Source organism: Canis aureus, chromosome 33, assembly GCF_053574225.1.
Source record: "Canis aureus isolate CA01 chromosome 33, VMU_Caureus_v.1.0, whole genome shotgun sequence".
NCBI lineage: Eukaryota > Metazoa > Chordata > Mammalia > Carnivora > Canidae > Canis > Canis aureus.
In genome coordinates, this window is record NC_135643.1 from 28,348,093 (window position 1) to 28,374,233 (window position 26,141).

At 37.9% G+C, this 26,141-nt stretch overlaps 1 long non-coding RNA gene and 1 pseudogene across 1 annotated transcript in view; one reads left to right on the forward strand and one right to left on the reverse strand.

The window, feature by feature from the left end:
- LOC144304198 (uncharacterized) overlaps positions 1-26,141 on the reverse strand; it is a 106,145-nt gene that overhangs the window by 78,519 nt on the left and 1,485 nt on the right. The gene's annotated exons all lie outside the window — the stretch shown is intronic.
- Positions 14,365-16,160, forward strand: LOC144304197 (elongation factor 1-alpha 1 pseudogene; annotated as a pseudogene).

Genomic DNA, 26,141 nt, shown 5'->3' on the forward strand with positions numbered 1-26,141 from the left:
TGTAATATTATTATGGCTAGAGGAGAAAATGTGGGGAAATAGTTCTTCTCCCTGTGGTTGGCGGGTCACATATTTTATCTTGAAAATGTTGGCAGTGAGTTCAGCAGACCATTCACAGATAATGTGTACTGAGGCGATCATGCTAATGATGAGTAGACATGGCTTCCTCCTTACACAAACAGTTCACAGTGACTGAAAGGATTTGTTCGTGAAAGTTCTCTGTTACTTGAACCTTACTATTTCAGTATTACAACCCTCTCAACACCTTCCTCTCTCTATCTCCAAAACCTAGATCAATGTTTCATCTCTAAGATCAACTAACCAATGACCAGCCTTCCCCAAAAGTATCTGAGAGGCTCACTTTTAGTTTTTTAGTTTGGCTATTTGTGAGCATGTGTGTGTGTGTGTGTGTGTGTGTGCATGTAACCAGTACTGATTTTTGCAGTACTGAGTAAGGATGAGATATCTCAGCTAATCCCTTTACTTCAAAAATACATTACCTCTAGAATGCATTGGATAGAACAAAGGGAATACAAGGCCCAGATAATTATAGATAGAAAACACCATCTCATTGCTATTGACAATACTTGCAATTGACTACTCTTGCAATGAGAATACTTCTACACCTGGGATGATGCCTATAAAAATTTTTAAATGGTAAATAGGTAAAAAGCCTCTCATGCTAAAAGATGGTGATATAAGGCTCCACTCTGCCATGAACTTTTATATAATCTAGAAATGTTCTATGTCAGGGTATAAATATGTTTGTGTATGTATACATACCCAGGACACACACACATATGTGTATATATATAACATACAATCACATGATTCACTTCTTAAACACTATCATGTTGATAAAATGAACAAAATATTTTTGAATATTAAACTAAAGTACTTTCATTCTGGACAATTTCTCCTTCTTGGGGAAAGTGGAACCCAGCTTCAAGGAAAGAAGTTGTTACTGACTGAATGTTTGTGCCTGCTTCTTTGAAAAAAAAAAAAAAATCTTCTGCTGCGATCCTAACCCTCAAAATGATGTTGTTTTGAGTTGGGGCCTTTGGGAGGTGATTAGGTCATGAGCACAGGGCCCTCATGAACAGAATTAATGCCCTTAAAAGAGGGATCCCACAGGTTCTCTAGCCTCTTCTACCTATATTGTAGTGAGAAGGTGCCCAACTATGAGGCAGTAGACACCAAATCCACTAGCACTTTGATCTTGAACTTCCCGCCTCCAGAACTATGAGAAATGTTGTTTACAAGCTACCCTGTCTATGGTATTTGGTTATAGCAGCCCAAACAGACAAAGACAGAAGTCAATTTTAAGTTTTAAGTCTTAAATCCATTTGTCTTATTCAAACAGCTTGTATCCTGTACAGCATAAACATGCTCAGATCTTAAGAGATTTTTACAAAAGTCGGATGATAGTACCCAAAGACAGTATGACATAAGAGAGGTCTCTCCTGGGTACATGTAGAGTGGGGAAAATGAGCCAATAAGACAGAAAGGGCAAAAAAAAAGTCAAATTCAGTGTCCTCACTTCTCCTTTCCCAGACACAGATAAACCTGTGATGGAAAAGTGTGGCTGAATTACCCAGACACACCTGGTAGGATGCAGGAGGCGAGCAGTTCATTCCCAGCTCATTCTCTGCTTCCCAAGAGGCTGCCTCTCTGTGGGGCCAGGCTTCACAGGGCATTGTGTGACAGTGGAAGCAGAGCAGCAGAGAAGTGGCCCTGAGAGCTGCTTAGGCAATCTATTCCAAAGTCCAAAAATCTTTGAAAGCCAAAAGTGCACTTAATAACTCCAAATGTAACTAAACTCACAGGCAAATATTTGCAGTTTTCACATACCATGTCTTTGATTATGCTGTGTTGGCCATACATGGTATAGATGATATACAGTCCATGTCCCTACTGCCTTCTAAATCCTAGAAATATATGTACAAATTTCAAAGTATACCTGGCCCCACTGGTTGCAGCTAAGGGAGATGGATTGCATTGAAAACTGAGAGCAATTTTGCAGGCTTTGCTTCTGTAGCACCTGGATGCTTTCCTGGCACACCCTGCATCCTGCAAAATGCTCACTAAAAATAATAGGCTTATGGGGAAAATCAAGTTGCAACCCATCATTCAAATTCTGTGCAAGTCTGTGAATAAAAGAATAACAGAAATAATCATTGTTACCTTGTAAGATAATTGGCAAAGTAAATAAATAAAAATAAACATAAACATCATGATCTTAGCAAGGCTGCAGGTTGCCTCAGTTGGATGTTAAATGCGCACAGAAACATGGTGGGGACCTAGATTCAAGGGGGCTCTGAGAACAGGAGGAACTGTGACTGCTCAGAACTCAGAGTCCTGAGGCACTAGGGGTGCTCCTTGCTGAGGAGAGTCCACTGTACAAGTGTTTCTGTTAGATATTCATGGAATGGAGCTGAAAGGGCTCCTGTCTGTGCAGAAGCCAAGTTGGAGAATTTCCTTTCCTGCTGAAAGTCATCTTTCCACTTCCTTTGTTCTGGATACTCTTGCATAAGAAAATTGCGACACAACTTTCACTTTAATCTAATTATTCTGTTATATACCAATCACAGGCTCAACTGTGCTTACGATCACAGGCGTTGGGAGTCAGAGCAACTGGGAGTGAACCCTGACTGAGCACTGGAAAGGACAGAAGACGTTATAGAACCTACCCACGGGGCACCTGTGTGGCTTTAGTGGTTGAGCATTTGCCTTCAGCTCAGGTCATGATCCCGGGGTCCTGGGATCAAGTCTCGTATGGGGCTTCCCGCAAGGAACCTGCTTCTCCCTCTGCTTATGTCTCTGCCTCTGTGTGTGTGTGTGTGTGTCTTGTGAATAAATAAAATCTTTAAAAAAATAGAACCTGCCCACATCCTGACCTCAAGGAGCTCACAAACCAGCCAATGGTAAATGACAGCTCTGAAAAATGACAAAAATCTCTCTAGACTAAGGCTTGACAAAAAAAGCAAAACTTTGGCCAGACCTACAAGAATCAGCAAGCCATCATTTTTCCTCCTTTTATTTTGAGATTGTTGGAGTGTTAGAGGAGGGACACTGAATTTGCACTTAATCGGCTACAATCGGCTACATCTCCTTGGACTTAACCTGTTTGGGCCTTCATTAGCAAAAGCCACCCAACAACATTTGTGATAAAATCAGATCAAATGAGATGCTAGATGGGAAAATACATTGAGGAAAGGGCTTCCCAGAGGTGAAATGTCAAGGCTAATGTGAATGCTCTCCAAAGCTATGCACGTATTGTTAAAGTGCCTTGTGCATATGTTTCATGTAATCCTCTGTTAGATATGCCCTATTACAAATCTGCATTCTCATAGGTGAAAAACTGAGGGAGAAAGAGGTTAAGAGTTTAAACCAACTGAGCAAGCTCAAACAGCAAGTGGGAAATGTCAGAGTCCAACCCAGGGACAATAGGACTTAAAATCCTTGATTACTCTTAATAGTTTCCTGGCAGAGCTGGATACTATAATTACTTGGAAATAACAAAGCTGTATTTTATTTATTTTTTTTAAGTGGGAGAGAGGGGCAGGGGAGAGGCAGAGGGAGAGGGAGAGAGAGATACTTTAGTAGGCTCCACACCTAGCACAGAGCCCAACACATGGGCAGGGGGTGTGAATCTCATGACTCTGGGATCATGACCTGACCCAAAATCAAGAGTCAGACACTTAGCCAATTGAACTGAGCCACCCAGGTGACCCAGCAAAGCTGTATTTTAAAAATATATACACTGATTCAAATTGTTTTTATTATTCAAAGAATCTTCCTATATAAAAATTCTTAAAAAAATACTTTTCTCTTTTCTTGCAAAACATGAAGACTTTCCTATTTCTACAGCATTGATTCCAGGTAGCAGTCATTCTCTCCTGAATTACTACATTTGTCTTAAATAATTGAAAAGTTAAAAATAACTGTATCAGCATCCTCTAAGCCAAATGACAGATGCAAGTACAGGCAATCAATGACCCATGATCTTCACATACCAGTGTTTTGTCAATGTGCACTTTCATGTATAAAACTGAAACCCAAAACTACCTTTCACACGCAGAAAGGAATCTTTCCTAACTACATGATGAAGGATGACACCAAGATGTTGTATGATTAGGTCCATCACAATCAACGGGGTAAAGGCAGAGGTTTAGCTACAATGGCAGAAGGATGTGCATACAGAACCAGCTAAGTGGGATCCCTGGGTGGTGCAGCGGTTTAGAGCCTGCCTTTGGCCCAGGGCGCGATCCTGGAGACCCGGGATCGAATCCCACGTCGGGCCCCCGGTGCATGGAGCCTGCTTCTCCCTCTGCCTGTGTCTCTGCCTCTCTCTCTCTCTCTCTCTCTCTCTCTCTGACTATCATAAATAAATAAAAATTAAAAAAAAAACTTAAAAAAATTAAAAAAAAAAAAAAAAAAAGAACCAGCTAAGTATGAGGATAAGCAGCCTGCAGACTTTTGTGTCTTCCTTATACTCCCTTGTCAAACCGAAGGCATCTCTGGGTGATTGTATGCACCCCTGCCTTGGCAAGGCAGCTTGAGCATAGACTTATCTCTATGATCAGCCTCACCATATGGAACATGACTTTCTGCTTATGATCTGTCACCACTAGAAGATGAACTTCTTAGGGGCATGAGCTATGAATTAGTCACTTTTATATACCCAGCACAAGCACAGTGCCTACGATGAAATATCTACTCAAGTGTTGAATATATGGATACTTACATTGTCTTCAACAAAAAGAGTTATTTTATATTTACATTGCCATGTTATATAATGAATCACAGTAATAGTAATATCCAGATGGTAGCATGACTACATTGAGCATTTCCACAGATTCATCATGCTTGAAAAGACATCAGAGATTTTTATACAGAGAGGTCAGGTGATTTATTCAATGGAAAAAAGTCTCGCTAGATCTCAAAATTTCCTGCCCAGCACTTTATGTCCCAACTATATACTAAACAAACAAGTACACAAGTTATTTTGGCTAAAGCAGAGCTTTCGAAATCAAGTCAAATCAGAAACTTATTATAATTAGAAATATTCGGAACTCAGAAAAGGATATATATGTTGTCATGCATGGGTAGGTGCAAGGGGAAGTCTTTGATGGAAGAAAGCAGATTTGGAAAATATCCAATGAAGTAAAGCACAGCATATATGACCCTTGACTTCTCCTTGCATATTTCAGGCCATCAAAGGAAACTAAAAGTATTACTCAAAGGAAAGAGCACTGCTTCTCAAAATGGATGCAGCATTGTAAGTTTGTTTACACAATGATAATTGTATGGCAACACTGAGGTAAATAGACAAATCATCTCTAGCCCAAGGTGACTGTCTGGCTCAACGGCTAAAGCCACCAGTAGCTAACATACCTGTAACCTGTTCTTTGCAGTTGATCTACTATGAAGTAGAGCAAAATAGAGCTTTAAGGAATTGAGGTTTGAATTCAAACTTCATGAAAACAAAGGGGAATTTTTGCATAATAGTAATGAACTGGCTGCATAAATCCTCATGAAAGCAAAGTAGTCCCACCTCTCTTCTATCATTTATATACACTGCTAACCAAAACTTTCACTCAAACTCATGAGCCCTTTCTCTATCACTCTAGCACTAAATCTTTAACTTCATAAGAATGGCTGTATCCTATCTGAGGTTTTTTTGGTCATATGGAAGTTTCTGAAAAAGGACATTCCTGGATCAGTCTAAACCCACAGGTAACAATGAGTGATGAATATCCTTGGCATGAACACCACGTATCCCATTGCAAGCTTCTTATTTTGCAAGCTGTCCATACTGCAGCGTGAAAATTTCTATTAGATTCCCCAGAGCCATGAAGCAGGTAGAAGATTTTAGCAGCCCTGAACGCAAGGCAGCCCACAGAAATATGGATCCAACTACAGGAAATAATAGTCACCATTGAAAACTATTTTATGCCTGGAGCCAACCCACAAAACTAATGCAATAATAGAGATTCTAAGTTAAAGCTGGAAATTGCTACCCAGGTCAGGCTACTCCCTGGAGCCCAGATAGGATTACTTTGGGTACATTCTGGAACATTGCAGCTGGTCTAGGTTTTCATTGTCTCATATAATGAACTTTCACTATTTCCTTTAATAATCCTCAACCCCTGTCTTGGGTTGTATAGTCAGTATGAATTTATCTTTCCCCAATTTCAGTTTTTCATTCTTTCCTAATGTCAGACAAAGCTAAAAAAAAAAAATCGCACTATCCTTGGAATTATACCTAGATTTTCTTATTTAGCTCTTACCTTTCTATAGAGCCTTTGCTCTTTCAATACATTGGACACTTTTCTCTGAAACTTGGCCAACTTGTTGAGTTCCCTCAGGTCATTCTGAGATCCAAAATAGATGCATTATAATAAAAAGAAGAGATGATTGGTCTGGGTGCTGGAGCATAAAGTTAGCCTCTAACTATTACTCACATATTTGTTAAGAGAAAAGAAATGATTCTGGTACCATATGTTTTGGTTTTCCTGTTCATAAAATCTAAAATAATACTTCTGTGGTTTCTACCTGCCTCCTGTTACACTGGACTTTCTCCCAAATAAAAACAATTCTCTATTAATCTGGTGGAGAATCAAACAATTTCTTGCTAGTTGCATGGCATTGTACTTTGCTAAGACAAATGAAGTACCTAGTATATTTTCACTTTTATACAGTCTTTTAACCCCAGATTCAAATGTACCAACCTTGAAGTCTGCTCTCAATAACAGGAATTGCTCTGATGCACTTGTCTGAGCAATTGATGTGAAACATACCATCTTGTTTGCAGAAGGAAAAAAAGTGTAATGCTATTACACTATATGTTAACTAAAATTTAAATAAAAATTGGAAAGAAAAAATATTAAGACAAAAACAAAAAAAGGCATGTATAGTAAGCAGCCTTTCAGATGGCCACCAGTGATCTGCACTTCCTGGTGTTCATGCTCTGAGTCACCTTTACGTGGGCTGGCCAAGTGCCTTACTTTTAATCAATAGATTATGGGATATATAATCTATATGGAATATAATCTATAATATAGATGGGATATAATCTCCTTGATCAAGCTATAAAATGTTGTGATTTCCATCTTGTTAAGGACTCTCTCCTCTCTGATTAAATGAGTCATCATAGTGGAAAGACTCATGAGGCAGAGGACTAAGGCAGGCCTCCAGCCAACAGTCAGCAAGGAATTGAGGCCCTTAGTTGAATAGTTCACAGAAGCTAGATCCTGCTGGTCTTTCTGCAAGCAGACTTCAGAAAAGACCCAAGCTCCAGCTAACACCTGATTGCAGCCATGTGAGAGACCCTGAAGCAAAGGACCTGTCCAAGCCATGCCCATATTCTGGTCCCATGGTAACTGTGAGCAAATAAATGCATGTTGAAAGATGCTAAGTTTGGGGATCACTTGATGTGCAGCAAAAGATAACTAACATAATATGCAGGTCATATATTGGGAAAGGAAGCAGAAGAAAGCAAGCAGGGCCTTGTAACCATGATGCAGAACTGACACCTAATAAAGAATAGAGAGAAGAAAGAAGTAATAGGCTGGAAGAGTCCTGGACTACAGTATAGTACTAGGCAAGTTGCCCATTGGAAGAGTTCCACATCTTGCCAGAATGATCCTTCCTTAGTACCCTAACCACGTTCAGTCATTGGCTGGGAACAAGCTGAAAGTATCAGAATCCTGTTGTCAATGTTGTATTGAATCCAGAAGGGCAGCAGCTGGAGCCCCACAGTGGAAGATATGAGTGGTGCATCTCAATGCTACAGAAGAAGCATCATTGAGACACTCAGGGAGGTTGTTTTCTGTGGGCCAAGAGTGATAGTAAAATGTGCTTGCATGGAATCATGGGACTTCCATGGGACTCTGTAATGTCAATATGAATGATATAATCTCAGAATAGCAAAGACAATGTTTCAGCACTCAATAATTAGAAGCAACATAGATGTAATTCTGTTAATACACAGCAAGATCAGAGTAACCATCAGGGATCCTTGACTGTGGGGAATCTATGGCAGTAAACCATCCTGTTCCTGAAGGTAAGATAGAGGGCAGCCAATGATAGTAGTAATCCTCAATCTATATAAACATAAGAGATCAAGAGCTGGTGAGCAAAGACCAATGACAACTTATCTTCTTGGAAAATCATGATCCTTACACAGGATCTGAACCAATTCTCAGAAACAGAGCCAGTGAACTAAAAGGCCAGATCCCCTTGAGAAATGGCCCCATAGTGCCAAAACAAGAATATACTGGTATTAACATTATACTCTAAAGGAATAAACAGCCATTTTTCAGAGTAACTGCATTGGAGAAAATGAGATACCAGATCTTTTGAAAACTATTGGATACAGAATTAGAGCTGACACTGACTGTAGAGGACACAAAATACCATAACGACCCTTCTACTATCCTGAGAATAATTGGTTCAAAGAATATATGGATCCACTTCTGGTATTTTCCCAGTTTCTGAGGTCATACTCAGAATGGATATAGTTTGCAACTGTCAGAACCCTCATGTTATTTCTCTGACTTTTGGAGTAACCACCATCAGAGTGGAAAGGGTCGAGTAAAGTCCCTGATACTATCCCCAGTAGCCAATATAGGAAATCAAAAGCTATACCACATCCTGTTTGAAATTTCAGATATTACTGAAGTCTCAGAGTCAAGATGCAGAGATTTTGCTCCCACAACTGTTCCCATTCAGATAACCAGTATAACCCTTACAAGAAAGAGAGGAAAAAATAGATCTTTGCAGACATGTAGAGGATTAAAGACAAGGATGTCTAGGAAGAGACAATACACAGACCTATGGAAGTGGGGGAAAACTGTGCAGATCTTTGCCTCATCTTCATGCTCAACAGAAAGCATCTACAGCAGAGGAGACACTGAAGACATTGGGGAACAAGCTAACTTATCCAGTGGAGGTAAGCCAGCTTTTATCCTTACCCACCCTAGTGCTAGCACAATGGGTCCAAAAACAGAGTGGCAATGGTGCCAGGGGTAGAGGCAACACATGAGGCCATAACCTTGGGACCAGCTTCAGCCATAGGGCAGTGAATTCCACCAACACTTCCATTAAAAGTGTTTTGGTGGGATCTTTTTTTAAGTTTTTATTTTAATTCCACTTAGTGAACATACCGTGTTATATTAGTTTCAGGTGTACAATATAGTAATTTAACACTTCCATACATTACCCTGTGCTCATCCCCATTACCTATTTAAACCCATTCCCCCACCCACCTCTCCTCCAGTATTTTTGGTGGGGACTTTTTTATCTTCATTACCTTTATTTTGCTTTTATGGAATTGTGGCCACTCGCCACAACTGAAACATTAATAACAGAATGGAAAATAGCATGGGGCATGAATGCATCTAAGTAACATGATGGATGCTCTGTAGGAGACACTAGTGATTCTCCACTCTATTTTCCCAGCAGCAGCAATGGAAAAGAGTTTTCAGCATGATGATAGATTCCCTTCTCAACTGCATATTTCTCCTTCCTTCTTAGCCTAAGGGTTTTCTCTACCAACTTGGAAGCTCACTTAGCTATAAGCAGTTACAACCTGGAAGTATGGGAAAGTCAGCACCTTAGGGGCAACTCTCAGTCAGTAAAGGATGACTACTGGTGGCTAAATGGCCCAGGACCTTCATCACTCCTGTAATGATTATCAGATGTGTTCCACATGGTTTCTTTGTAGAACAGTGTTGAGGCATGTTTGCCTACCATACTAATGCACTCATTGATGCATCCTTCATTAACATTTCTCCTTTGTTTTCTTATTTCCTACCATCGTTTCTGGGATCACCTCCCATATAGACAATCGGCCACCATATTCTTGTCTTAGATCTACTTTTGAAAGAATACAAGCTAAGGCAATAATGATGGTTTAAAACAATAATGCCTTGTGTAGGTTAAAATACAGAGAGAGAAATAAAATACATAGTAGCAATAGCATAAACTTCAGTGGACTGACAAAGGAATGTTTTATGATTTTTATTTTGTCTAAGACAAGGGTAAAATTACTAACTAGCATTAGACTTTGATAAGTTAAGGATACATATTGTGATTTCTAAAATGACCACTCAAATTTTGATAAAAGAATGTATATCTTCCAAACTAAAATATTATAAAATACAATCCAATAAGGGCAATAAGAAAACTAAACATAAAACAGGCAACAAAAAAAAGAGAAAAGAATGTGCTAATTGTTAGATTTAAATCTAAATTTATCAGTAGTAAAAGCGTAAAGACCTAAAGCATCAATTAAAAGACAGAGACAATCAGACTAGAAAGAAAAATATATCTGTATCCTCAGATACAGGTACATTGTGTTTGCCTGATTTCCCCAGAAGACAAAGCAGAGTCAAAAACATCTGTGCAGTTCCAGTGTGCAGGAGTGAAAGATATAGGGAGTGATTCAGAGAAGGAGGGAAAGTAATAAAGCATTTCAAATATAGGAATATAACTTCATGATCTCAAGGAAGGAAAATCTTGGTAATGAAAAAGACCTTTAACAAATTCTGTGCATGTAATGTACAGCATGGTGATTATAGTTAATAATGCTGCATTATTATATAGTTAAATGTTACTAAAAGAGTAGATCTAAGAAGTTCTCACCACAAAAAAGAAATGGTGATTATGTGAGATGAGATGAAGGTATTAGCTAATGTTATTGTGGTAATCATTTTGCAATATAAAATGTATCAAATCAACACATTGAGGACCTTACCTTACACAATGTAATATGTCAACTATATGTCAATAATGCTGGAAAAATTTAAAAGATGAATAAAAAAATTTTTAATTAAAAAGTACTAATTATAAAGGTAAAAATTGACAAATGAGTCCATACTAACATTAAAGTTAAGAATATTTGTTTATTAAAATACAAACCTAAGGAGCTAAAGGGCAAACCACAAGATGAGAAAAAATATTTTTAATATATAGTGAAAGGGCTTTTAAGATAATATATAAGGAACTTTTTGAAATCAACCAGAAGAAAGACAAAGACAGACAACCCAATAGAAAAATAGGCAAGAGAGTTGAACAGATATTTTTGGAAACAGGATATATGACTAGTCAGTAAAAATGTAAACAGGTGCACATCTTCATTATAATAAGGAAAACAAAAATTAAAATGACATGAACTATCAGTGCACAATGTCCACAGGCTAAAATTTAGATGACTGATTTGGTAAGCATGTGCATCAACAGGAACAATTTTTTTTTTCTTTAAGTAGGCTCCACAGCTAGGGCAGAGCCCAATGTGGCGCTTGAACTTACAACCCTGAGATTGAGACCTGAGCCCAGAATAAGAGTCAGATATCAACTAACTGAACTACCCCCCAACAGGAACATTTTTATGGTACCTTCAGGAGCATGGTTCAGCCCCCTTAGAAAATTGTATTATCAACTACAAACAAAATTATACATTCTCCATGACCAATGTCACTCCTACTTAACAGATATGCATGCACATGAGATCCAAGCAACATATACAAGAATCACAACAGCACTATGTTCATTAACTATAGAATAAACAAAAATTGTGATATATTCATAAATGGATTACTATAGTAATGAACAGTCTACAACTATACTCAACAATGTGGAGTAATCTTGAAAATATAATGTTTAGTGAAAGAAGCCAGATACAAAATAATATATAATGTATAATCCAATTTACATAAATTTGAAAGAAGTGAAAATTAACTTTTTTGTTTAGAGATGCATTATTAGATGACACTCTATAAAGAAAATCAAAGAGATGATTCCCATAAAAGTTAGGATAGTAGTTCCTTTTGGGGCAGAGACAGGGTAATAACTGGGTTGAGGGAGAACTTCTAAGGTTCTGACAATATTCTATTTCTTCTCCAAAAGATGGTTACACAAGTTTATACTTTGTGATAATGAACAGAGCTATGCATTTATGTTTTCTGTACTTTCCTATACATGTGTTACATTTCATAAAGAAAAGGTTTTTATAGAACAATCCAACAAACCACCTTTGAAAGAACTAAGGGACTATTTCTCTTAAACTGATGACCATAGACTTATATTCTTGGGCTCATTCTCTAGTGATAATTCATAAATGCATCTATTATCTGTATAGAGGAAAAATTCACTTCCTTGTTGTGTGATAAAATTTGACAGACAAATTCAAGTTACGTTCCCCTACCTTATAACTGTATATTATCAATGTATCTTTAAACACAATCCTGCTAATAAGCACTTAAATTATCTTTATCACTAAATTTAAATCAACATCTGCCTGGAAGTCACTTCTTTTCTTGAACAGTCTGGCTATTGTTTTTTGCAATGCTATGAGACAAGTTTTGTGAAGCTTCTTTGCAAAATCCCCTACTGACCTAATAGCTGTTTCATTCATTCGCATGCCCATGACACTCTCCTTATACTGTTTTCTTAAATGTCATGATATCCAGGGACTCTAAATCCAATTGTTCTTATTTTGTATTATTCGTATTCAATCTCTCTGCTTGAGGCAATACTTTTTTTCATCTTCAATTTTCAAAGCACAAATCAAATTATGCTTCTATTATACTTCAACTCTAATAGCTTCCCTACAGAACAAAGAAAAAACTCTAAAATGTGTTCATGGGTGTCTGGAATACAAGTTCCAATCTTTCGCTCCAACCTCATTTTCTAAGAAAACTATACTTTCGTTCATAAATCCATTCCTCTAGAAAGACAGATGTACACACACACATTATTCCCCAATACACACTTCACTTATCTTCCATAGACCTGTGTTCAAACTCATTTTGTCTGTAATAAATGCAACAAAACCACACTAAAATGAAAATTAACTCAAATCTCATTTATAAACTTTGATGGAAATAATGTAATACTAACCAATTTAAAAGAATAATACATCCTGAAAAAGTTTTAATCCGAGAAAACTGGGAACATTCACCGAAAAATTTATTCATGTAATTCACAATTACCACAAAAGGAAATGACTTTCAACTTTACAAAGAATATTCATCAACAACCTTTAACAAACACCTCAATAAATACAGAAAAAAAGCAAAGATGTTCATGACAACATTACGCCCATATTAACTATATTACCAATGAATAAAACCAAAAAGAGCAAAGTTTTAAATATTTGAAATGAAAACTACAAATAATTTATAAATAATAAATTTGCCTATCAAAGATAAGAATCAACTGAAAAATTAGAACTAGTAAATCAGTAAAATGGCTAGTGATATATCAAACATACTCCAGAGACAGTGCAGGAATAAAATAAAATTCAATGTTCAGAATGTAAGCCATAGAAAGAATTCAAGTATATACAATAATTAGGTATATAACAAATCTCGGTATATAACAAATCTCACATTTCAAACTCAAAGGCTAAACTTGTTTTAAAAAATGATGCTGGAAGAACTGGATACCTATTTAAAAATATATGTCAAATCATGCATAAAACACATTGTAGATGAAATAAATAACTAAATATGAAGAAAAAACTATAAAATAAGTAGAAGAAAATATAGAAGATTATCTCTTTATACTCATAGAACAAAGAGGGCTTTCTTTAAAAAAAAATAAGTCATAAAGGAAAAGATAGGTTAGACTATCTTTAAGTTTTCTAATGTAAAAGACACCCATAAACATAATTGAATGGGCAGAGCTGACAGAGAAAATAATTACAAGACAGATACAAAGAATTAACTATCCATATTTTTTTTAATTCTTTAAGTCAATAAAAAAGACCAGCAAGGTTAAATTTTTTTTAAAGATTTATTTATTTATTTGAATGAGGAAGGAAGAGGGTCTCAAGCAACCTCCACACTGAGCAGGGAGCCCAACACAGTGCTCAATGTTGGGCTGCATCTCATGACCTCAAGATCACGACCCAAGTAGAAACCAACAGTCACTTAATCAACTGTGCCACAGGTAACTCAAAGACTAGCAAATTTTAAAATGGGCAAATGACCTGAACAGACAATTAAAATTTCTAAAATGAAAGATGTATCATTAAAGGAATTAAAAATTCCACTAATGTAACTTTCAAATTTGTCAGTTATATTATCATCCAGAAAGTTATTTCAAAACTTTGAGTTATTATCAATAAGACCAAAACCTTAAGAAGTCTGTTCTTTGGAAAAATTAAAAGCAATAAAGTTTGATACTTTGTTAGGTATTTAAATTTTAACCATAAAAAATATAAATGTTAAAATGAGAAATAATCAATATCTATATAATCCTGGAGGTATCATTTTTACCTATTGAAAACTAGAATATTTGTCAACTTACACAATCCTTTAAATAAAACCAACAACAGCTTTTTGCAAAGGGTTTGCCGCCAGAACACAGATGTCATGAAAACTACCACTAAACCTAAACCAAAATGGGAAAGGAAAAGACTCATATCAACATCGTCATCATTGGACACATAGATTGGGGCAAGTCTACCACTACTGGCCATCTGATCTACAAATGTGGTGGGATCGACAAAAGAACCATAGAAAAATTTGAGAAGGAGGCTGCTGAGATGGAAAAAGGCTCCTTCAAGTCAGCCTCGGTCTTGGATAAACTGAAAGCTGAATGTGAACATGGTATCACCATTGATATCTCCCTGTGGCAATTCAAGACCAGCAAGTATTACGTGACCATCATTGATACCCCAGGACACAGAGACTTTATCAAAAACATGATTACAGACACATCTCAGGCTGACTGTGCTGTCCTGATTGTTGCTGCTGGTGTTGGTGAATTTGAAGCAGGTATCTCCAAGAATGAGCAGACCCACGAGCATGCCCTTCTGGCTTACACACTGAGTGTAAAACAACTAATTGTTGGTGTTAACAAAATGGATTCCACTGAACCACCCTGCAGCCAGAAGAGATATGAGGAAATCGTTAAGGAAGTCAGCACCTACATTAAGAAAATTGGCTACAACCCCAACACAGTAGCATTTGTGCCAATTTCTGGTTAGAATGGTGACAACATGCTGGAGCCAAGTGCTAACATGCCTTGGTTCAAGGGATGGAAAGTCCCCCATAAAGATGTGAAAGCCAGTGGAACCACACTGCTTGGAGCTCTGGATTCCATTCTGCTGCCAACTCATCCAACTGATAAGCCCTTGCATCTGCCTCTCCAGGGTGTCTACAAAATTGGTGGTATTGGTACTGTCCCAGTGGGGCGAGTGGAGATTGGTGTACTTAAGCCTGGCATGGTGGTCACCCCTTCTCCGGTCAATGTTACAACTGAAGTAAAGTCTGTTGAAATGCACCATGAAGCTTTGAGTGAGGCTCTTCCTGGGGACAATGTGGGTTTCAATGTCAAGAATGTATCTGTCAGAGATATTCATCGTGGCAACGTGGCTGGTGACAGCAAAAATGACCCACCAATGGAAGCAGCTGGCTTCGTGGCTCAGGTGATTTTCCTGAACCGTCCAGGCCAAATCAGTGCTGGATATACACCTGTGCTGGATTGTCACACAGCTCACATTGCTTGCAAGTTTGCTGAGCTGAAGGAGAAGATAGATCGTCTTTCTGGAAGATGGTTCCAAGTTCTTGAAATCTGGGGATGCTGCCATTGTTGATATGGTTCCTGGCAAACCTATGTGTGTTGAGAGCTTCTCTGACTGACCTCCTCTGGGCCGTTTTGCTGTTCGTGACATGAGACAGACGGTTGTTGTGGGTGTCATCAAAGCAGTGGACAAGAAGGCCGCTGGAGCTGGCCAAGTCACCAAGTCTGCCCAGAAAGCTCAGAAGGCTAAATGAATATTATCCCCAATACCTGCCAGCCCAGTCTTAATCAGTGGTGGAAGAATGGTCTCAGAACTGTTTCTGTCAATTGGCCATTTAAGTTTAATAGTAAAAGGCTGGTTAATGATAACAATGCATCGTAAAACCTTCAGAAGGAAAGGAGAATGTTTTGTGGACCATTTTTTTTTATGTGCGTGTGTGGCAGTTTTAAGTTATTCGTTTTTAAAATCAGTACTTTTTAATGGAAACAACTTGACCAAAAATCTGTCACAGAATTTTGAGACCCATTAAAATAAAAGTTTAATGAGAAAAAAAAAAACAACAAAAACTGCCTGATTTAGTTTTAAATGAAAGTTTTTCTGTGACAAATAAACTAACAAATACAGTAACCAAAGTTTAAGGAAAGATGCTCAAAGATAAGAGATCTTTTGCACATTAATGGATTAACTGGCAGACTCACTAAAATCATCCTCCAGAACTTGGAATCTTTTAGGGTGTCATTGTGATAGTTTAAAATGCACAAAACAGGAGTGATATCACCAAGATGGGAAAAAAATTATTTAAGCACAAGACACTACTGAGATAATCCTACAACATGGAGTGAGGCTGAAGCATCCCCTGTACCAGAGACCAAGACACACTGTTAGAAGGGTAAGAGAAGCAGCTACACATTGACTGCATTGCTTTTTCCTGCAGGAGAGAGCAGTAGCATGTAGAAAGGTCTCCCCTTGAGCCTCCAGTTCCCCCAATGGAAACTCAGGTAAGACTCCAGCATTAGGGTCACCTTATGAGAGCCCCTACTCTGATCTTCCACCATGATGAGATTGCCAGAGAGTCAGCAGGCAGGACTCAACCATTGGGAATCTAGTTGTAGTGGAGAAGGAGAGATGGGTTTGTAATAGTCAGCACATGGATCTTCACAGATCAAGTTGACACCTGCTGTGCCCAAGTGGTAATCCCAACCAAAGGCTTTTCTCATGGGCATAACTAAGTTGGGGGCACAGTCTGACCAGTGAATTCAGTAGGGTGCAGATCTGCCTGATTTGGATCCTCAAACAAAGAGTTTTTCTTGTCCTAGAGGCTGTTTTGTCATGCCCAGGTAAGAAGCAAAGCCACAACCCCACCGCTATGGAGAGTGATGTATGGTCCCATCTAACCAGAAGAGCTAACAAGAACCTCTTGAAGTTGTGTGGTCCAGTGGCACTCCAGCTTAGAGGCAGGCAGGCAGAGGCAATCGCCCCCAGAGAGTCAGTGCCAGTCATTAAGGGTTGCTAGGGGATTAATTCATAGCCAGGGCTGATGGTAGCTCCCTGCTCCTCTCAACTGGAGAACCTGTTTGGGAAATTGAGAGGAGATCAGAGTGGCCTCTCCCCTTCCTGCTCAGGCAAGAGACCTAAGATATGGCCTCCAAGTGCCGTGGAAAGTGTTTTCTGGACCCATAAGACCAGAAAGGCTGGCAACAAATCCTGGAAGCTGTGCAGCCCAGCAGTGCTAAAGTCTAGAGAAAGGCAGCCAGAGCTAATAGTTTGCAAAGTAAAGCTAGTGGCCCTGTTCAGTCAGGGAACTTGGGGCACAGGTCAAATTAAGAAAACAAAGAGCTTTCCTAGCTTTAGAGGAAAGCTTCCTCTGCTCCATCCAGGCAGGGAATCTAATTCATAGCTCTTCTTATCACTGAATATAGTCCTCAGCCTATATAACCACAGAACCTAATCAGAGCACATGGGAAGTTACATAGGACATTCAACAGCCCTATGTACAGTGGCACATGAGCAGAGAGAACAGCCCATTTCTTCACCCATCTGTATAACCTCACCTGGTCAGGCAATTCAGTGCACACTGTGGTCTGATTCAGGTTCCCAAGCAGTGAGTTATACAGGCCATGGGTCCATCTTCTTGCCTTACCAGGGCAGGGAAGCTAATTCATTACCCCATCTACTATTGAATATAGTACCCAGTCATGACTATCTAATAAGCCTGACCAAATAATCCAGACAACTGTGGAGACCATATAACAACTTCACAAGTAGGGAACCAAGCCACCAGTGCTATCCAACTGTTCCCAACCAGTGGCAAACTCCTCCATCCCCATTCTCAGAGCTCAAACAGTGGCAGTGGCCTCACCCAAGAAATGACCATAATAGCAGAAGGACATTACCAATGGACATATCTAGGAACCCAAACTGAACTGACTGCTGAGGAATGCTTTCTGCCAAAACAAAACTGTAAAGTCTTGACAGAAACCAAATTAATCAAATGCATGGATACCAAAGCATCAAGGATTACGAAAAATCAGGTAGTATGTCATACCAAAAAAAAAAAAAAAAAAAAAAAAAACTAATAAAGTTACAATAACTGATCCTAAAGGAATAGAGATCCACAAACTAAAGAATTCAGAATAATCCTCTTAAGGAAGTTTAGTAAACTAAAAGAAAAAACAAACAGACAACTAAACAAAATCATGAAAACAATCCATAGACAAAATGAGAAGCTTGACAAGGACATAGAAACCATAAAAAAAAAAAAAAAAAAAAAAACCAACAACAACAGAAACAGTTGAAAAATACAATAACTGAAGAATTGGATAGAGTTGAGTTTCAAAAATAGACTCAGTCATGCAAATGAGACTGGAAGAAAAATGATTGAAAACAAGTGAAGAAAGCCCACATGGATTTTCCAACAAGGTTTTAAGGCCAGAGAGCATGAGATAACGTATTCAAAATAATGAAAGAAAATTACCATTAACCAGGAATTCTATACCCAGTAAAGCTTTCCTTCAGAAATGAAGGAGGAATTAAAATCTTTCAAAACAAAGAAAAGCTGAAGGAATTCATTACCATCAAACCTACTTTACAAAAAATTTTAAAGGACATTCTTTAAGTGGAAATGAAAGAACGCTAATTAATATCATAAAAACATTAAAAGGTAGCATGAATCTCACTGGTAATTGTAATTATATAGTCATAGTTAGATTCTGCAATATAACGGCCATGCATAATTCACCTACAATTCTAGTTTAAAGGTTAAAAAAAGACAAATGCAGTAAAAATAACCATAACTACAATAAACTGTTATTACTTACAAAATATTTTATTTTTTTAATTTTATTTTATTTATTTATTTTTTTTTATGATAGTCACACAGAGAGAGAGAGGCAGAGACACAGGCAGAGGGAGAAGCAGGCTCCATGCACTGGGAGCCCGACGTGGGATTCGATCCTGGGTCTCCAGGATCGCGCCCTGGGCCAAAGGCAGGCGCTAAACCGCTGCGCCACCCAGGGATCCCACAAAATATTTTAAATGTAAATTATAACAGTAATAACCTAAAATATGAGGAAGAGAAGTAAAACTGTAAAGTCTACAAATTCTACTAAAGTTAAATTGTTATTGGAGCACCTGGCTGCCGCAGTTCGAAGAGTATGTGACTCTTAATCTTGGGGTCATGAGTTCAAGGCCCACATTGGGTGTAGAGATTACTTAAATAACTTTTTAAAAATGTTAATTTGTTTTCAGTTTAAAATAGAATGTTATATGTTTAAGATATTTTATGTAAGCCTCATGGTAACCACAAGGGAAAAATCCTGTGGTGATTACATAGAAGAATGAGATAAAAAAGTCAAAAGCAAACTGATGCCAAAAAAAAAAACATAAAAAAAAAAAAGACAGCAGGGTAAGAAACAAAAAACAGTGGATCTACCAAACAACCAGAAAAAAAAAATGGCAATAGGTCTTAACCTATTAGTGATTACTTTTATCATAAACTGATTAAAATCTCCAAATAAAAGGCATAGAATGGCTGTATGATTTTTTTAAGATACAACAAAATACTGCCCTTAAAAAAACTCTCTTTAGCCTCAAAAACACACATAGAGATTAAAGAGATGAAAAAAGACATTTCAAGTAAATGGTAATCAAAAAAGGGGGATAGCTATAATTGTATCAGACATTAAAACATAAAACATTAAAAATGGTAAAGAGAGACAAGAAGATCATTATATAATGATAAATGGTGGTCAATATATCAAGAAGATGTAATAATTATAAATATTTATACACCCAACATCAAAGGACCTAATTATATAAAACAAAATCAACAGAACTAAAAGGAGAAATAAACAGTAATACAATAACAGTTGAGGACTTATCTCACTCTCAACAACAGATAGATCATCCAGACAGAGAATCAATAAGAAAACAGTGGATTTGAACACTATCAACCAAAGAGAGCTAACAGATATACACAGAACATTCTCTCCAACAGCAGCAGAATATAGACTCTTCTGAAGTGTACATGAAACATTTTCTAGGCTAGACCATATGGTAGGCCACAAAACAAATCATAGCAAACTCAGAATGATTGAAATTATACCAAGTATCTTCTCTGACCACAATAGCATGAAACTAGATATCAACAAAAAGAAAACTAGAAAAGTCAAAAACACATGGAAGTTAACACTCTCCAGAACAACCAATGGATCAGAGAAGAAATTAAATGGGAAATTTAAAAGTTTCTTGAGGGGTGCCTGGGGGCTCAGTTGGTTGAATGTCAGACTCTTGGTGTTTGGCTCAGGCTGTGATTTCAGGGTCATGAGATCAAGCCCTGAGACAAGCTCCATGCTTGCTGCAGAGTCTGCTTGAGATTATTTCCCTCTCCTTCTTCCCCACCCCCTGCTCTCTCTCTCTCAAATAAATTAATAAAAAAATTTTTTTTAAGTTTCTTGAGGGCACCCAGGTGGCTCTGTGGTTGAGTGTCTGCCTTTACCTCAGGTTGTGATCCTGGGGTCCTGGGATCGAGTCCTGCATCAGGCTTCCTGCAGAAAGCCTACTTCTCCCTCTGCCTATGTCTCTGCCTTTCCTTGTATGCCTCTTATGAATAAATAAATAAAATCTTTAAAAAAATAAAAAATAGAAAAATAAAGTTTCTTGAGACAAACGAAATGGGAACACAATATACTAGAACTTGTAGGATATGGCAAAAGGAGTTCAAGAGAAAATGCCAAAGCAGTAAATTCCTATACTAAGAAGAAAGAACAAAAATAAACAACCTAACTCTATACTTTAAGGAGCTAAAAAAAGAAAAACAGAACCCTAAGCAGAAAAAAAGGAAATAATGGAGATTAGAGCAGAAATAAATGAAATAAAGAACAGAAAACAATAGAAAAGATTAACCAAACTAAGAATTGATTTTTTTCAAAAGATGAACAAAATTCACAAAGCCTTAGCTAGATTAAGCAAGGAAAAAAGGAAAAGGACCAGATCAACAAAATTATAAATAAAAAGAAGGCATTATAACTGATATCACAGAAATTCAAAAGATTGTAAAAGCTCCAATGAACAACCATATATCAACAAATTGGACACTGGAAAAAGACTGAATATTCTTAGATACTTACAACTAAGCTAGACTGGGTCAGGAAGAAATAGAAAATCTGAATAGACTAATTACTAGTAAAGAGATTGAATTAGTAATCAAAAACCTCCCAATGAAGAAAAGCCCAGGGCCAAACAGCTACACAATGAATTTTATCAAATATTTAAGAAGGTTAACACCAATATTTCTCAAACTCTTTAAAAAATCAAACAGATAGGAACACTCCCAAACTCATCTTATGAAGCAGCAGCATCTTAATACCAAAGCCAGAAAAGTGCACTACTCAAAAAGAATATCCCTGATGAATACAGATGCAAAACCTCCCAATAAAATACTAACAAACTGAATTCAGAAGCACACTAAAAGGATCATTCACCATCATCAAGTGATATCTATCCCAGGAATGCAAGGATGCAACAAATGCAAATTGATCAATGTGATACATCAGATAGAATGAAAGAAAAGAACCACATGATCATTTCAATAGATACAAAGAAAGCGTTTAGCAAAAATCAGCATCCATTCATGATAAAAACTTCTAACGAATTAGGCATAGAAGAAACATATATCGGGATCCCTTGGTGGCGCAGCGGTTTAGCGCCTGCCTTTGGCCCAGGGCGCGATCCTGGAGACCCAGGATCGAATCCCACATCGGGCTTCCGGTGCATGGAGCCTGCTTCTCCCTCTGCCTGTGTCTCTGCCTCTCTCTCTCTCTCTCTCTGTGTGACTATCATAAAAATAAAATAAAATAATTAAAAAAAAAAGAAACATATATCAATATAATGAAGGCCATATATGACAAGTCCACAGCTAACATCATAGTCAATGGTGAAAGGCTGAAAGCCTTAGGTTGTTCCTAAGATCAGGAATAAGCAAGGGTATCTACTCTCACCATTCATTTTCAGCATAGTACTAAGATGTCCTAACTAGGACAATAAGTCATATAAATAAATAGTATCAGAATTAAAAAGGAAAAAGTAAAATTGGCTTTATTTTCAGGTGACATGATTTTGTACATAGAAAATCCTAAAAACTCAACCAAATTTTGATTAGATCTAATCAGTAAATTCACTAAAGTTGAAGGATACAAAATTAACATACAAAATAAGTAGTGTTTCTATATACTAACAACAAATTTTCTGAAAAAATTAACTCATCCCATTTAAGATGGCAACAAAAACAATAAAATACCTAGGAATAAAGTTAACTAAGGAGATGAAAGATCTTTACTCTGAAAAATGTAAGATACCGATGAAAGAAATTGAAGATGACAGAAATAAGTGGAAAGATATCCCACATTTGTGACCTGGAAAAAATGATATTGCTAAAATGTCAATACTACAAATGCCTTCTATGGATTCAGTGCAGTCCCTCTCAAGAGTACAAAGGCATTTTTTACACAAGTGTAAAAACTCTCCTGAAATTTATATGGAACCATAAAAGACCCCAAATAACAAAACAAAACAAAAAAAAAATTCCTGAGAAAGAACAAAGATACCACTCTTCCTGATTTTAAGCTACAGTCGTCAAAACACATACTGGCATAAAACAAGACAAATAGACCAGTGGAAGAGATCTAGAGCCCTGAAATAAACCCAAACATAAATGGTCAACTAATATTTGACAAGGAAACCAACAGTACTCAATGAAGAAAAGATAGGTTCTTCAGTAAATGGTGTTGGGATAATTGGATATTGGCATATAAAAGAATGAAATGGATCCATATCTTACACCACTCATAAAAATTAACCAAAAATGGATTAAAGAGTTTAATGTAAGACCTGAAGCCAAGAAATACCTAGAAGAGGGATCCCTGCGTGGCGCAGCGGTTTAGCGCCTGCCTTTGGCCCAGGGCGCGATCCTGGAGACCCGGGATGGAATCCCACATCGGGCTCTCGGTGCATGGAGCCTGCTTCTCCCTCTGCCTGTGTCTCTGTCTCTGTCTCTCTCTGTCTCTGTGTGTGTGTGTGTGTGTGTGTGTGTGTGTGACTATCATTAAAAAAAAAAAAAATCCTAGAAGAAAACATAGAAACAAAGCTTCTTGACATGATCCTGGTAATGATGTTTTGGATATGACACCTAAAGCACAAATAACAAAATCAAAAATAAGCATGAATACATCAAGCTAAAGAGCTTCTGCATAGCAAAAGAAACCATAAACAAAGTGAAAAGATAACCTTTGGAATGAGAAAAGAGATTTGCAAACCATATAATTGATAAGGGGTTAATATCCAATGTATAAAAAGAACTCATACAACTTGATAGCATAAGAAAAAAAAAGCTACAAAGTAGGCAAAGGGCCTGAATAGACATTTTTCCAAAAAAGATATGCAAAAGACCAACAGGTACATAAAAAGATATGCAACATCACTGTTAATTAGAGAAATGCAAATTAAAAGCACAATGAGATATCATTTCACACCTGCTAGAATCACCATTGTCAAAAAGACAATTACAAATGGTGGATGCATGTGGAGAAAAGGGAACACTTCTGTACTGTTGGTGGGAATCCTGACCAAAAAAATAACCCAGTGATAAATTATTTCAGACCCCAAGTGTTGTAATAGCACCATCCACCAGAATTATAATGTAAGCCATGTATGTAATTTTAAATTTTCTAGTAGTCACATTTTAGAAAGAAGAAACAGGTATTAACTTATGAATATATATTACGTAAGCCAATAATTCAAAATATTCATTTGAACATGAAATCAATAAAAAATTAATCATCTTGCATTCTTTATTTTGTACTACATCTTTGAAATCCAGTGTATGTTTATACTTAACAGCATTTCTCAGTGTGGACATGCCATATTTCAAATACTTGATAACCACATGGGGCCAGTGCCTGCTCTACTGGGAAGCATGGTTCCAGAAGCTCAGAGAGGGGAGAGACCAATGTGTATGTAGTAAAAGGGTCTTGGAGAGGACGTAGGCTTTGGCCATTCTGTGGAGGCAGCTCGAGGAGATGCAAGAGGAGAAAGGACTCTATTAGGGCATCCCAGGCAAGAGGGGCCAGAAAGTGAATGGATGGAGACTAAGATTAGGATAAACAAATGAGAAGAGTGAGGTATTTTGCCACCATTATCCCAGAGAACAAGGCTAGATCATCTTGAGTGTGAGCATGCATGCTTTCCTGAAACACATTTCCATTTGAAAGATGGAGTGGGCATTCTATTTATCTCCTTCAGTAAATTGAGAGCCTCTCAAATCTGTCATTTTGCTATTCAGTGGGGGGCGGAGGGGCTCTTGTGGCCTTTCTAATTCAGAGACCAGTGATCTCTGGACTTAAGAACGACCAGCAAAAAGGAATAGAGTGGTTCCCAAGGTCACCATCTTTCTGAAAGTAGATATATCCAGGTCTCAAAATCAGAGGCCTCTCTAATCAATGCTCTTCCCCTCACCTAACTGCTTCATCTAAATCCACAGAAAGTTTCTGAGGCTATGAACTGGTTTTTCGGAAACTGGTGGTTTTACTGAGCCAGCATGGATAAGGCCTTATTTTTTCATCTCTAATTTGTCAGGAAGAGTCTACTACTGCAGGAGTGGCAGTACATAGCAAGCCCACAGAGCCTGAGGAAGAGTCACTGCTGGAAACGGATGGGAAAATCTGTGAGTGCATCACAACATCCAAGTGATCAAGAGGCTCAGGCTGACACTATCTAGCGGAGCAGGGACACTGTCTAGTAGGCTGGAATGGGCATGTGTCTTCACTGTATCTTTTATCCTCCCAATGCCAGACTCGGTACCTTCACTAATTAAGTGACCAAAAGAAGTGGAAGAAATAAATGAATGAATGAATAACTGTATAAAGCTCCGTCCCTAGAATACAAGCTACAGTTTGGGAGGAGTTTGCTATGGTCCCTTTCTGTGTGATCCTAAGTTCTTGTGGATGGTTATGGGATAAAAGCAAAAGTCACACATCTGCAAAAAGCCACTATTCCTAACAGACCTATTATCTCCAAGGGCTCTTGAGAAATTTCACAAAGCAGTAGAGCTCCCTGACTTCCTTCCCAAGTCAAGGTGGGTGGACAGAGAACTCTGGCATTTACTGTCTCTTCTGGCTGCTAAATTGACTCCACAATCCTGTACACATTCAGATTTGGGCACATTATTGCCCTCTCTCCTTTTCTCCAACAACCCCCAAATCACTCTTTTGACTATTTTGACATTGGTGCTCTAAAAGCAGGCAGCTGAGGGATCTCTGAACCAGAGCAATTTAATGTAGCTTTGCATTCTACCCAAAGCATACTTTGTTCTTCTTAACCTTTCTGTGACTGGTTCTTTACTACACGGGTTATTATACTGCCATGGTGCTCCTTTGTCACCTATTCCCCACTTGTACTCTTGAAAACTGCAACTAAAGAGACCAAGGAAATCATGGATTTGGAGAGACTATCCTTTGGCATCAATCATCACTCCCTGGAAGCCTGATTAGGAAAAAGTGTAAGCGCAGAGAAGCTATACACCTCCTGATGGTGGCAGACATCAGGCAGATGTTAGGAGCACAGGACCCAGAAAACAAAATACTATGTTTAATTGTTAACACTGTTTCTGTTCCCATGAAAGAAGCTGGACTGAAGTCCTGTGATTATGTCCTAAAGCTCAATGTTTGCCCCATGTTCATGAGTTCAAAATAAACCATCTGTGAAAGCTCTTTAAGCTGAGCATCAAACTGCAAAATATGTAAGATGTTGCTATCTGATGTGCGTAAGCACGTTGCTTTTATTTAGGGTGGATTTTTTGTTTGCTTTTTGCTTTCTGCATTCTAAAACAGACCTGCTGCCTGATTTGTACACTGTGTTCCCAGAATTCCTTGCAGTTCCTGGTGTGGTAGTGATTTGGGGCTTTCCTAGCACAGTTGCTGAAATAAAGGCTGCTGCCCTGTTTTGTTTCTTCTTTCGTACTGACTAAAGGCATGCTGACCACTACTTATTAGTGCTTTGATCTTTTTTATTTTTGAACATACGGTCAGGACCTCACCAGTGCCCAGAATGG